Genomic DNA, 11,370 nt, shown 5'->3' with positions numbered 1-11,370 from the left:
CCAGTCACACACAGAGCCAGCGTTAGCACCACAGAGTGAGGCATGAGGTGGTGGATACCAACGCTGCCTCAGGTCAGGATAGGACAGCGTGCAGATTGTGGTAACACAGAACAACATGTGGAGTAACACTCTCACCTTCACTCGTGCAGCTTTGGAACCAGCTACCTCCCTGCTCAGAGTAATACACTAGCTGTCTTCCCATCCTTCTTTGGATGAGAAGGTTCCTTCTGCACCACCTGTCCTGCACCTTGTACACTAGAGAAAAGAGACCATATGGATGAGAGGCAGGCAAGCCCTCACACTCGGGGCTAAGGAGGTTTAAACTGTCTTGATTGCGTTATCTTGGCAGTAAGGAAAACAACTCTGATGCCTTACCACTTTGCCAGAATTAAATGTTTTGTCTCTCTATTGTCCTTCACCTAACAGTCACTTTAACGCTGTAGTTTAATATTCATGTCATTAACATTGCTAACTGTTAAAACCTGAATGAAATAATGAATTAATATGTATGCGCAGATCTCTATTTTGTCCAATATTACTTACACCTTTTTTTTTATTGGGGCCTCAGCATTCTGAAGGGAAATACAAAGGATTCTTCCCCTTTCAGCCTGACTCTGCTGTCGCCGTCACTGCAGTGAGTTAGCAGCTCCACTGCAGTTATGGCAGAGGAGAGGGGACTTTGCTCGGGTACCTCCAAACGGGCCACCCCTGCCACTGCATCAGTCAATGTGTGCTAAAGTGCCAGGCAGCCCCTCAACAGCCACGGGAATGACCTGGGTACCTCAACATCGCTTACTGAGTTGTAATGAACTTAGTGGTAAGGTCTGTCATTACACGGGCAGAGCCTCCAAGGGCTCTACCGAGCTAGGGCATGCATGACCATGGCACAGGCCTTCGAGGTTAGGAGTCTGTTTGATATCAGAGCCAACTTAGTGAATTTACTGTAAAGGCACTTTCATATAAGAAAGCAAAATCTTACAAGGTTCACAGTTCAGCTTCAGCTGGGACTTGCCTTCAAAATGCAAAATGCATCTACATGCTCAATGGGCAGAAAGGAGCTCAGCTCTTCTGCCTCAATAGAACAAATTGCATTTACATTGGCAGTAAATTTGGCTCTAGCTCTGCATTTTGGGAGGGAATCTGGAAAAACAATCTGCACCAGGATGTGTTGGGGTGGGGGTGTCCCTGTTTTTGAAAGGTTCATTGGAATAGACTCTTATGTGACTCTGCTTTCAGTCCAAACTCCACATAAGACCCAGCCTGAAATAAAAAGGAGACAAGATCAGCAAAGGCTTAATTCTCGGTTTTAGTTTTAAAAGGAGTTGAGGCACAGAGAAACCTGAAATAGACCACTGATATTATGCCTAGGGCAAGATTTTTCAAGACTGTATGTGAGCTGGGAGATGTAGAGGAACACCTGGTAAATTTTCAAATTCACTTAAGATGAGACGCCCAGAGCAGCGTGGTCCTCTAGAGCAGTCTTACTATCAGAAATGCATTCAAAGGGTATTCTTACCCTCTCTGGTATCAGATAAAAATACATTTTGTGGAGCTCCAGCTGCCTCATAGTTAATGGCAGAGCTATATTTATCTTTTATCACTTGAAGGTCTGGTCTGGTTAAGTAAAAAGTCCAATTAATAAAGACTACAAATTTATGTAACTGTAAGCCATACACTCAGTATATTCTCTACCACCACAGAGACCAGATAACTTTTCACATCACGGGTCTCTAGTTCAACACTTGCTCAAACACCCAGTTGTGAGAAGTGCCACAATTTTGAAAGATTTCACTGAAAGTCAGGCATTAAGAAGTTAGGTGCCTTTCCTCAAGGCAACATCTTATTTAGATCAGGAGATCATTTTCCCTTCCTGCTCTTGAAAAACATTTTGCTATTCACTCGGTGTGTCCTATTAGCAGAAAATAGAGGAAGTTCTGATGCATCATAGCACGCATCTGAAATTCTAATTAACAAGAAGTCATCTGTAGTTGTCCAACATCATATTATTAATTCACAAAGCAATAAAGGAATATATTTCAGACTGAATGAGAAGATAGGTACTGAATGGGGTCATAGTATTTCACTACACATAATTTGTCATGATCTTTAACTATTTCAAACCTATAGAAGTCAAGTTGTACAATGCCTTACCATGAATATAATTTCTCACATATAAAAAGCGGTTACACCGGTATGATTTATTCTCGTGAACTTAAATCCTAAATTAGATCTAAATCTATATAACCCCAGGTTGCATAAGGAAGTATATTTTTACTGTGAATACTAGACTTTTGCTCTTTTATGTATTTTTGAGCAAGAAAGGCAATTCTAGGGACATTGTAATACGCTTTCTGGCATTATGATCAATACGTACATTAATTTAAAAATTATATTTAGCAATGGGAAGAGTAGATTTGATGATTCATTAAAAAAGCACATCTCTGTTAAATTCTAATCAATCTCTACATTCCAAAAGTCTTAAGGAAGGATTTTTTCTTTAACCCACACCCCAAAAATGAAGACTTTTCCAAATGCATTGCCAATGACTAGAACTTTCTTCTTCCTGCTCATTTCAAAACATTGTCAATTCTAAAGTATAGGGAAACCCAAAATCATTCATCCATTACCTTTCCAGCAAAGAATGTGCAGTTACTAGAATTTTTCACAATTAGTGCTCAGAGTCCTTTAAATGTAAACCTGTAAGAAGAAAGTAAAACAAGTCAAAGTTAATAGTGACTGGCTGGAACAAAATGCTTAAATCAATATGATGATGGCTCATCTGCTTGTCATTTAGCCATTACCTAGGAGTCAAGGACCTCCTGCTATGCCAGATTTTTTTTTTAATACAGATTTATCACTGCCTCAGTTCTGCAGACACATATGAAGCCAAAGTCATTCCAGACTTGCCCTGTCATACTGTTTACTCTTCATATCTTATTTATTCCTGTTTGTTCTTTACATTGGATACAAACACAGACAACCATTGGGAAGTTCAAAAAGTTTAGTACAACAGCAAGAGGGCAAAAGCCACCATCTCACGTTTACAGGATCCTAGAGAAAATAACAACATAGTAATTCTCCTAAAGAAGAAAAAAAAAAACCCACCACATATTTAAATGTTTTCTTTGAATTAAACCTTAAAATAAAGCTGTGTAGTTTAGAAATATTTTGAGGTATTTCTTCACCACATATAGAAACCAGGTTAAAACATGTTTTGGGTACAAATTTAAACACAGAGAAACCTCATTGTCTGGTGTTCAACATAGGAAAAGCCTAAGGACATAAGACATACAACTAAGAAAAGGGCATGCTGGTGATGACCCTATGGACACACAGGGCCTGATCCTTATCCTACTGGCACCAACAGAAATCCCAAATCTGTTCAAATCAGTGGTGTTTGACCAGGGTCTGCCACTGGGATCAGAATCAGGGCTGTTTTGTATATGCTCAGCTTTTACAGAAAGCCACAAAACTTCCCCAAAAACATAGTCCCCAGGGTTTTTAGGCAATGAGCATCTGGGCAGCAAAGGCTACTTGGTCGTAATTGTGACAAAGCAAAATCTTTAATTCTGGTTTCCCCAACTGCAACACATGACTGCTCCTTCTTTTGGGGAAGAGTGAAACAGGAGCCAATGCCATCTCTGGAAGAAAAGCCTATGATGCAGCCTCAAAATAAATACACTTATCTGCATATACAAACACTGGAGCCTCATATGTATCCACCAATACCCCTTCCTTAAAAAAAAAAATAAAATACTGCATATGCTGCAGCTCACACCAAGAGGAATAATGAGGGAGGCGTTGGGTTTTTTGTATTTTTTTAAGTTCACATAACTACAGTCACAGCAACTCTAGGTTCATCAGAACTATCACATAAAAAAAAGCACTTATCACAAACAAGTTTATTAAATAATCAGCTGCCTTAGTTCCAGTCCTCTCTCAGACCCGCCTGTGTACGGTCTTTATTACAGCCTAATCACATCACGGTTTTGGAAAGGCAAACTCTGAACTGAACAGCTACTGTCACCTCCCTCTCTCTTTTCCTTTCCCAAAAGGTTAAACGTGGAAAATGCTAAAAATCTACTGGGAGTGTGTCTAAAATGAAGTGTAAATAGGTATGGAAAACCTATAAGAAAACGGAAGGTGCCTGAATGGCAAAGTGCAAAGGGTGACAAGAAGAAAATTGTGGTGGCATACAAAAGGCAAGAGAACAAGAAAGATTTGATACAATAGATAGCTGGCGTGAGCCTATCCACTGGCTGGTAGCTCCTGTTCTACCCACCTCCCCCTCAATACCTTCATTTTTTTTGTTATGATAAAGAACATTCATGATCAGTAACAATGTTATAATGATAGTAAATGCAGGATTTAAGGTATATAAAACCTTCAGCCAACATTAGAAAGCCACCAAGGGGGAGTTACCTTGCACGAGGTTCTATTTAGTGATGGCTCCACTCTTTCACTCCCTGACTGCAAATCAGCATTTTTAGTGGACAATAGGCTCAGCAGTGGCCTTATGATTGCCTCTTTTCAAATGGAAATGGCTATCCTAACTCCTCTGCCAGGTTTTTCTTACTAGAGCACAAATTGCAGTTTACAAGGCTCTAAGGGGGAAAAAAAATCTTAGCTGAATATCTTTTTTTTATTCGACAAACTGACATGTAAATTACCCTTTAAGTGCTCCACTCTAGGGCTCTGATCATCTCCTAATTGTCACAGTCAATTGTAGCCAACAGTCTCTTCAATCCCAAGCGCTTTGACAACAAGCATAAGGATCAAAGCAGAATCAGCTCCCTTCAATATCCTTCTGTTTAGGATGCTACAAAAAGCCTGAAGAAGAAAGGTGTAAGGGCATTAGTGGAGAAGGAGCCGAGAGTAGAAAGTACTATAGCAGTCATTTTCTGCTTCACCAATATTATATATCTTTATGTGCTCTGTTATCCCATGTTCAGCATGAATACATAAACATCCCAGAGAATAAATATGGTTCAAAGGGACTTGGATATATTACTACTTAAAAATAAATGCAGGATGCACTTCCGATGCCTCCTGCATGCCTCCCCCCCATCCTTCCCTCTCCAACTTTCCCCTTCACTCTTGGAAAGAATACAACTGCAGTTATTTCTCCAGCAAAGTTGTTTTTTCCCAAAACAGTCCCACACTGTCTTCCAGGATGAACCAGGCTGCAGACCAGCCTACCGCAATGGAAACCCATCCCAAGTTGCATTCATGGGGATGGTATGACTTAGACATGAAGCGCATCATTTGTGCCTCTGCTTCTGCTTTCTGAAGTGCCTATAACCCAAGGCCAGGCAGAGGCTGGAGCAAAAGCCCCTCATTCAGTTGGAGTCCAACTCTCAGCACAGCCAGTTTCAGTCACATCCAAAATGATTGGGAAGAAATACAGAAATACATACGGCAGTCCTCAAAGTCTGCCCAGGGAAAAATAAATAAATAAATTATTTGCTGTGATTCTGAAAGAAGATTCACCTTTTATTGTATTTCAGACCACTTTAGATCAGCACCACACTATACCGCTTAAACTTTTGTACTAGCTTGCTGTGTTTGATGATACAAGCTTGCTCGCTCTGCAATACGCTTTCATACCCTCAGCGCCTCACAGACGCCTCAGAGTGAGCCTTGTTGAAGTCATGTTTCTAGGGAATAGGAGTAAGGCGGAGCTATTCTGAGTCATATTTTTACTTCAAAACTTGTACGTATCCAGGAACGTAGCAGTAACTCCCACAGAGGATTGCAAACAGCTTCTGCCACACAGGCTGCAGGGGAGGAATAGCATGGCTCCTGCAGAAGATGAGCTGCTGAAGTGGGAGAAAGCCTGCAGGATACCAGGGAGGCAAACTGGGGATGTGCCAAGCTCTAGACTAACTCAAAAGGATCTCCAAACGGGTAACCAGGCTCTGCAGGGTTAGGCAACTGGATCCTTTCAGCCTCTCTGACAGCCTTGCTGCTACACGCGAAGGAAGCAAGAGACTTTCATGCATTTTCCTGGAGACCTCTCCCACTTTGGCAAAAGATACTTTCCACAGGAGGTAGCGTGAACACCTGAAGTCCAAAAATAATGGGTATTTGGAGGCGAAAACCTATTTGCTCCCTCATAAGGAATTAATTCACTCTTACAGCTATTTTTAAGAAACTGCCACTTGACATTTCTTAAAGATGATGCACCTTATCCATTGGCTCACATAACACTAGAGAAATGGTTAGACGAGACAGATGGATGAGTTTAACAACCTGCTGCCCCCCTCCTACAGATCCCACTTTCCTCGCCTAAATTCTGGGTTCCTGTGTACAAGATGAGCTGAGTCAGATCCATAGACCAGCAGAAAACCAGTCGTTTGTGTAATAGGACCCCCAGGCGAGGCTTTCGGTAGATGTTCCTAAACCATCACCTACACCACACTCCCCAAGGAAGACCAAAAGGTTTCAGATGCAAATAACCCTATTTTTTACGTAGAAAAGACTCTGAGCTCATAGGCAAGACAGCACAGATACCACAAGGCTTCCTACAGAGCTGGCTCTGCACCCACTCACTGCTGCCTGCTCCTGCCTGCACCCACCGCCTTGCACCCAGCCATGCTCAGAGCCCCCGGCACCACCTTGCACACGCAGATGAGCATTATTGAGTTAGAGATGCTAAATGCAGATAATAGGCTCAATACAAAGACGGGTGAGAAAAGTGTTTTCCATAATGAATAGGAACGAAAACTCAACATTTCTCATAGGAAAGATATTCCCAAAAACTGGTGATTGGGAAACATCAAAAGTACTCATTTGAATGATGTTAAAATAATATAGAAGGTTCATCTAATATATCATTTAAAATAAATACAAAACCAAAATTATAAAACTGAAGTGAAACGTTTGTCTTGTAAAGCTGTTTTATTTCCATATTATCAAAGGGGAAAACTTTAACTCTTTCTGACCAAAACTTTCACTGAAAAAGGCATGTTCTAAAGAAACTGTTCCAGCTCAGCGAAACATGCTTTCCCCACCAGCAAATCGACACATATTTTGCAGCTCTATATGATGATTGATATCTTCTCCAAACAGCTAAATTCTGAGGTGGCTCCAGTTAAAACGTATGAAATATTTTCCTTGATATTCCACTATACAAGGCAAATCCCATTAGTTTCTAGGAAGAATATTCCAAAACACTAAGATACCTTCCCAATGAAACTTTCCCAACATTAGCAAATTGCTCTGTGGCTATTTAGCTCACTAGAATTAAATTGGTATATAAAGATATTTTCACCTCCTCATACACCCAAAAGTGCCACACGCCAATAAAAACCTGCAAGGTCACCGGGAATGTAATTAACTTTTTTTTTCTGAACTGTGCTTATTTAAACAACAGAAGCATTTCCAAATAGCAGGACATCAGCTAACACAGCCTGCACTATTTTCTCACCTTACTTGAAAATGCATCCAAATACTTATCGCATGAAACTGTTGGTTCCCAGCTTTGTCTGTGGAGTTGTCGCTGATAGTCTGCAGAGGGATGAGTAGCACAGTAATCCTGGCCATTTTCCTTGTTTCCAGCTGCTAAAGCATAATAAAGAAGGTTAAAATAATATTCTTTTCCTATCAGAACTTTTCCATGGAGATAATTGCTATAGTGTTTGCAAAGTACAGATTTCATTACCAGAAAGTAGTAGAGGGTCCACATGACTGTGAATGGGAGGAGATAAGCTCAATGGGACAATTTCCCCTTAAAATAAGACACACATTGTGGAAAAAGGTGAAACAAAAACCTCACAAACCTGCCCTATCAGAGAGTATGTCCTTTCACGCAACGCAGGGAACCCACAGCACTAGAGACTGTTACATGGGCTAAGCAGTTTGTTGCACATGACCATTTTGTGATACCTCAGAGCTGTCATTTATTATGGGCAATGGAACGATTGCCTTGCACAAGGGGAAAGGTGCCATAACAATGCCGGTGCACTGGAGCAACAGGTAAGAAAGCGACTCCTCCAGCTGCCTCCCACACACAGCAGCAAGTCATGGGGCAGCCTGAGAGCACAGGGGCTCCTCTGGAAACGTTACCCCAAGAAGGGAGCACTGAATGCCAATCAGAAGTGTGGTTTACTGATAGGATGCTGCTGCCCTTTCCTACAGACTTTAACATAAACCCCCAATCTGGTTGTAAAGGAGCGGAATAATAGCACTCATTGTGTCGCTGACATTTCTCTCGGAGGGGGTGGCGTTTCAGTAAGCAGTTATGTTTCCTTATTTAGTTCTCCACCACAATCATGGATTTTTGCAGCCCTTCTTTTTATGCTTCTGAAAAGTAGAAGGATGAAAGGTTACATTTGCGAAGTCTAGAAGCTATGGCCAAAGCACATGCACTGATGCAATGTGAAAGTCCGTGGCCACATAACCGCTTCAGGACCATCACAAGATTCCTGATATGGCTCCTAAATGGCCAATGATTAACTGATGTGCTCTGGTCATTAAATCTTTGTTCAATTCGGTCTTTCAAGCAACAAAGACATACTATTTCTCTCTGGGATGCCTTGCAGGTATCAGCGTTGGGTTTGCTAAGAATATACATAAAGTCATCACCTCTGCAATGGCCCAGGCTGTGTGAAGTGCCTTCAAAAGCCCTTAGGAAGCCATCTGCTTAAGCCTCAACTGAGAGTTGTTTTAAAGAAGTCATATGCTGCTTTTTAAGTGATTATTTCTAGATGGTGCTCAGGGGCAGGGAGGGAGGGTTGATGACCACAGCTCATTCTGTGCAAAGGCAGAGATTGAAGCCATTGAGCGCTGGCAGCAGTGATCATAAGACTTACAGTGAAGGAGCCAAATTGTACGCAACTGCTTGCTCTTGGGGAGAAGAGGCTTTCCTGGGTGTCTTCATAGCTCATCAGCACAGTTTCTACCGCAGTCAGCTAACCACACAGCTTCCACTCCAGCCACATCTTCCTAAGCCCAGGAAAACATCACAATCCCATTTTACAGAGGAAGACATAGGCACTGTTAGAACAGCGGGATTCAAGTCTATTAAAAGCTAATGAGAAGATACGCAGTCCAGTGAATTCACCAAAGTCCTAAAAAAAGTGTTTCAGAGCCAGGGCCTCAGCATAGCAGCTCCCAGGTCCTAATTTGTGCTCGGGTTGTTTGGTGTCACGAAGACCTTCCTGCTTTTAACTCCTGCAAGGTCAATGCCAGGCAGCTAAACGTACATTGAGGACACTGCTCACTTCTAGGCTCATGCACGACAAAATAGAGAACAAGGGCATCATTCACGGACAGATGTTAGAACTTGATTGTAAAGAAAGCTGTTTCAAATAATAACCAGAGAGTTAGAAAAAGCATGTCTAACCACGTCTGTTAAGAAGAACATTATGCAGCATTTATCAGCTCAGACAGGAGTTTGCTTCATAAAACTGGTTTCAATATAGGATTTTAAGTGTATGGCAACGGATAGAGTGAATACAGACATTGCTTTACACGAGGAGAATTTCTATCTATTACTAAGCTGTAATTTTAATTGACATTAAGCAAGAACTACCACAAGAATAGAGTGAGCGCCCATTTCTCACAGCCTATTTATCTTGCATACAGTTACTTAGGGCTCATATACCACCAGTTTAGAAACATGCGTAATTGCTTATGGTCAACATCATATCACTGCCAGATCACACATTAAACAGATAACCACTATCATTATAAGAGCAACTTCCTTGACCTCATATTTTGGTCTGGCTCTGAATTCCTGTACTTTACCAGCTTGGTTTGTTCCGCTATGCCAGCCTTCTGTCTGTACATGTCATTTTCTACTCCTGTAAGTGACCGGTGTACTAGAGAGCTTACTATAAAAATGCATATTTGAGCACACGAATAGAATAAATTCAAGTAATATGATCACAGTTGCTCCTGCAATGTTTTTATAAACACAGAGTCTCTGCTTTTTTATTATAGTTAAGGTACAGTGTGTTATTTGGCAGAGGAACCTTACTTGAAAATGTAAAAGGTTCAGGCAACCACACATTTGGAAGTAGAAATCTTTCCTTAAAACATTGCTCTGGTTTTTAAACATAGCAAAATTTCTGGAAACTTCAGTTTCGCAGAGTCTGCCAAAGCTCCAGTCACATGTAACATATTCTTGGGGCTTACATATAATGTTTCAAGTAATAAACAACATCTTGTTTAGAGCAGGATGGAAAGGAAAAAAAAAAAGGGGGGGGAAGCACTCATTAGGAGTCAAAGCTCTACATCAGTACTAAAAACAAAATGCGTTTCTTGCAATGAAACTTCAGAATAACTTTTATGATGTATTAACAGGAGTTTCATTTGCTCTTCTCACCTTTAATAATTGAAGTTAAAACAGTAGGTTAAATTTTTACAGCAATTAGGTAAATTATATTACAAAAGAAAATTTCATGCTCATTGAAGTGCACTCAGGTGTTCAGTAAGAGAAAGGAAAGTCCTGTTCATCCTAATCTGGTAACAGAATGAGTTACATATTGTATATAACTATACATTATCAGTAGCCCTTCAATGCTTTCTGCATAACTCTTTTATTATGTACTTTTTTTCAGGAACAAGGCTGTATCTGGAAAAAAAAAAAAAGTTGTTTCTATATGAAGGCTCATCATGCAGAATATTCACAGCTTAAATATATGCACAGTCATCTCTACTAGTCAGACACCATTTCAGCCTGCTCATCATAATACACATTAACAAAATGATATTGAGATACAGAAATAGCACACCACAGCCTGGATTAAGTATAGGCCATAATACCTACCTCTCTGGGATCTAGTAAGGTTTAATTAATTAATGCTTATGAAGCACTATGAGCTCCTCAGATCATCACTTCAATTCATTATCACCCCCATTTGTTTTGTGTCCCACTTTCCCCCTTAATTCAACAGTGAATTTCTTTTGGAAAGTGTTGCATTTATAGAGTAATGAACAGATGAAAGCCGTTGGAGTGATTTGGCCTCCCTGCATTTGCAGGATTATAAAAGGGAGCAGGAATCCTTCTTCCTTTTTGCTTGAGCTATTTAGCATCGGGTCTGAGGAGAACATGAAGCTTTGTGATGTTTGATGCTTTACTCAAGAAGCTACCCTTGAGCAAAACTGCATCAAAATACAACTGAAAATATTGAAGGTAGGAAGGTAATGTTAAAGAGCTTGGTATTGGTCTGGGAAACCTCTTAGCTCACATTTGTGTTAATTAAAGATAGGCATGAGCCACAGAGCTGGAGGGGGGAGGCAGGGGGAGCGTGGATGCAAGCATTTGGTTCTTGCCTCATCTCTAATAATTATTAGATACATTGGATGGAAATAGTTGGAAAGAAAATCAATAAGAGAATGAATCAAGAAAATTAATGGCAATTT

General features: G+C 40.7%; 1 long non-coding RNA gene across 1 annotated transcript; it reads right to left on the bottom strand.

Moving 5' to 3' along the window:
* Window positions 1-4,644: 4,644 nt before the first annotated feature.
* Window positions 4,645-9,995, bottom strand: LOC129785046 (uncharacterized). Its single transcript, XR_008748508.1, has 3 exons — window positions 8,814-9,995; window positions 7,430-7,563; window positions 4,645-4,830 (listed from the first exon to the last, which is right to left on the bottom strand). It is a non-coding gene; the product is annotated as an uncharacterized LOC129785046 (long non-coding RNA).
* Window positions 9,996-11,370: the final 1,375 nt, after the last annotated feature.

The sequence above is a fragment of the Falco peregrinus genome, chromosome 8 (genome assembly GCF_023634155.1).
Source record: "Falco peregrinus isolate bFalPer1 chromosome 8, bFalPer1.pri, whole genome shotgun sequence".
Taxonomy (NCBI): Eukaryota; Metazoa; Chordata; class Aves; order Falconiformes; family Falconidae; genus Falco; species Falco peregrinus.
Note: the sequence above shows the minus strand (reverse complement) of the source record. Positions and strands in the feature narration are given on the sequence as shown.